This window comes from Notothenia coriiceps, unplaced genomic scaffold (assembly GCF_000735185.1).
Source record: "Notothenia coriiceps isolate Sejong01 unplaced genomic scaffold, NC01 NC01_scaffold00034548, whole genome shotgun sequence".
NCBI lineage: Eukaryota > Metazoa > Chordata > Actinopteri > Perciformes > Nototheniidae > Notothenia > Notothenia coriiceps.
Genome location: NW_011367249.1, coordinates 310,632 through 314,548, shown reverse-complemented (window position 1 = coordinate 314,548; position 3,917 = coordinate 310,632).

The window sequence follows — 3,917 nt, the reverse complement described above, 5'->3', positions numbered from 1 at the left end:
TGTGTGTGTGTGTGTGTGTGTGTCTGTCTGTGTGTGTGTGTGTGTGTGTGTGTGTGTGTGTGTGTGTGTGTGTGTGTGTGTGTGTGTGTGTGTGTGTGTGTGTGTCGGCGTGCGGAGGTTCAATTTGCTCATTGTTACTTGCTTGCATAATTCCAGGCGGCTGGTTCAGCACAGAGCCACACACACAATCCTACTTTTCATGTACACACCTCCACAAAACACACCGGTCACTGATTGCTCGCTCATTCCACCACTCTCTCTTTTCCTTCTCTGAGCAAAAAAATCCACTCATTTATATGCCGGGGCTAAACGGTATTCATTTGTAAGATGGCACGCGGTATAACACTGGTAATTCCTCCTCACCAATTTCCAGTGCACTTTCCCCTTTAGCTGTCATAAGCAGTGCATTAAGTGAGTGAGGCAAATCCGCTCCCCATTCTGCGCCATCTCTCTCTCCCCCTCTGCCGCTCTCCCTCACCCACTCTCCCTTCTCCACGCCTGCATGTTGAAGATTTACAAATGCACGCCTATTCACTCTCTCTCCCTCTCTCTCTTTCCCTTTTCATTTCTGGTGGAGGCTGGAAGATGACACCCTGAGCTCATCAGAACCCCCGCCGGCTTTTTTCACCCCGGAGAGGCGCCCTGAGCACCACGCTGCACTGCAGATACCTGCCCCACCCCCCCCCCCTGTGTGCCATGGAAGCCCAGAGGGGTTGTGGGAAGCCCAGAGGGGGGGTGCTCAGGGCATATGGAGGGCTGGATGAAGGGATTTTCAAGGTGGGGTTACAGCTGAGGAGGAGATGAAGGAGAAGGGGTTTGGGGATGGAGGAAGGAAGGCATTGGCTGGAATGAACCATAGTTTGCACTTTAATTATGGCATCAATACAAAGATTATGGATGGAGGAAATGTTCTCAGAGGCATAATGCAGGGGGTGAGGCCTGGGGGGGGAGGCTGGAGGCAAGAACAGGTCTGATTCTTCTCTTCCTGTCCAGCACTTCCACACTCTCTTCCTCTGGGTGTTCTTCCTCCTATTTATCCTCCACCTGAAGGCCCTTGTTCCCTGGATGAGGAGGGAGGGTACACAAAAAAACTCTACATTCTATCAACTGACCTAATACAGTGAAATCTGTTGACAAATGCATTTAATTAAAGACAATGTTTCAGTATTTTCAGTGTAGAACATGAAATCCTACCAACAGTGCCAGTTCCTGCTGTAAGCCGGTCTTAATCACCACAGCCAATCACAGAGTACGACACAGCGTGGCCAAATGATAAAAACAAATGCTGTGTTTCCCCTGTGGTGACATCACGTCGTCCAGACTCACCAAACGGTTGAAATGTCTGTTATTGTTGCTGATGGAACACAATTGTGGTGTTGCTGACAGCATAATTATCTTACGTCCACAGCCAGTATCACAAGAGCGTTTCACATGAAAAATGGTGGAAAAACACACGTGCTGACCAACCCTCTGCCACTGAGCTACCATTTCTCCCACCTTGGCGTTAATGCGTTTGTCGCTACTTGTCAAACACCCACTTGTTTTGAATTTTCCACAAGAGTCTTGGCACCGCTGCCTCATAGCGCCGGCTATACGGACAAGAGAGCAATCATTGTTTTTGTTGTTTAGAGTGCCGCCAACTTTTTGGAGGGCTTGGCAAGGGTCCATTTTTTTTTTTTTATCTAAACCCCCATTTTGATGATGAGTGGCCAACAACCAGCTTGGAACGAGGTCAACGAAGGCTAACGGATTCAACCATTTCACCTTTATACAGGAGTGCAAATGGAGGAACTACATGAAAACACCATAGAAGCCTCCGGTGTCTTTATGTAAGCCAGTCGGCAGGATGACATGGAGTGTTTATCTCCAACAGATATGTTTGTTTTGAGTCTAATAGCAATACTTATTTAATTACAATTCACTTTATTATAATTGGGAAAAGTGCATTTTGTTTTCAGACTGGGAAAGAAAGAATATTCAGGTTGAACCGGACTAAACTATTCAAATGAAGCAAAGTCTTTCAAATTAACCAGAATTATAAGGTAGTGATCCAAAGCATTCAGAAGCAACTATATGGAAGTCGTCAAATTGAATCAGGAAAGGTTCCTAAGAATTTGGAGGCATATGGTTTTCTAAAATACTAAATGCATCATTAAAGGCCCCCTATTATACTCTTTTTCATCAATATATCACAGGTCTCAGATATATACAGAACATGTCTCTGATTGGCTGAAACACCAAACAGATCATTGCAGCATCCCATAATCCCCTCTGTTTCAGCCCTGTTTCCAAAGTGCTGATTCTGTGTCTGTAGCTTTAAATGCTAATGAGCTGCTGCTGGCCACGCCCCTCTAAGAAGTGATAGGTTAAAAAGAACCCAATGGTGCTCTAGGAGGAGATTCAGGTGATAAGGTGGGCGGGTGTTACCTTGGTTGCTGATTGGCTAATGGTTGCACAAGCCAAAGAAACTTTGTGACATCACAGTGAGGACGAAATCTGATCAGCTCATTTTCAGACAGGTTTTTATAGAAATGGATCAGGACAAAAAGAGAGGGGTTCTTTGTTCCTGAAACTTTCAGAGTCTCTTTACGCAGAGGGGACACATGTACAAGAGACATGGAAAAGTGGATTTTCCATAATAGGTGACCTTTAAGATTTGACTTAATGACTCTATAGCTCAGATCAAGAGACTGTTTTGATGTCTCATTCCTTCGCTACGATCCATTGCGAGTAATTCTATATAAATGTGTGAGCTGACTTCTTAGATGACACTGCATCATTATTGTGCTCTCGGCCATTTCCACCAAGAGCAAAGATCAGCATCGGACTATTCCCCCGCTCAACGCGAGCCACTGTCCTCTGTCTGAGGGGGAACTGAGTCGCTCTGCAACGGACAATCTGTTGCCGTGGATTCCACATTTAGACATTGACGGGGTTTCAATCATGTTGAAAGTCCTGTTTGTAGACGTTTAAGGACTTGAGCTGAGGTTTGCATTAATATTGCATCTGTTTTTATCCAGGTGTACCTAATGCACCGGGTGGAAATGAAAGAAAATATTAATTTATTTAAAAAAAGTTCCTTCCTCTACATTTTTCTCAAACTCATCCCCCCCCCCAATTATTTGGTCAGGACTGAAAGGAACCCTCTGCTCTGCCTAAATGACTTTTCAGATGAATTGTGCATCAGTGCTACAGGCTATAGCTTATAACCAGGAATACATCTTTTTTTAATTTGTATTTACGGATTTTGAAATGAACTGGTTTTGATTATAGGTAATGAATTCTGTGTAAACAGTCTAAATGCTTGTGTTCCAACAAAAAGCAAGTTGTCTTATTTCCAACAAGCGTTCCTGTTTCAGAGATGCCATCCAGTATGCTTAGTACGATGTTGTCCAGGAACACTGTACACATGCTGATTTACAAAATGAAACCTCTCGTATACCTGCAAAAGGAACTCACCTCAGAAAGTGACACAGCAGATCATTGAAATATATTCCCAATTATTTCTCACAACAAACCCCCTCCCCTGGTGCTGTTCCCTCCTCTAGTTCCTCCACAGTTGCTGAGCGGCCTTCCTATGGGAGGACTTGTGCTTTGGCACCGGGGTGTAATAGCAGAGAGAGTTAATTTAGCTTAAACAGCCAAGCTAATTGTCCTTGTCTCTGTCATATTTGTCTAGTGGAACACTCCTAAATACCACAGCGATTAATTACCTCGCAGCCAGGTATTCTCAGCTCGGTGTGTGTTTACACCATTCTGTACATTTGTGTTGATCTCAAGTGTAGTCAGGGGAGAATGTGTCCCTGCTCCCCTCACGTTTTAACGTAAAGGCTTCTTTTAGTCTGTACTTATTTGTCTTTATTTGTATTCTAGTATAACTTATGTGTGCTTTACTTCTATATATTAATATGGTAGCT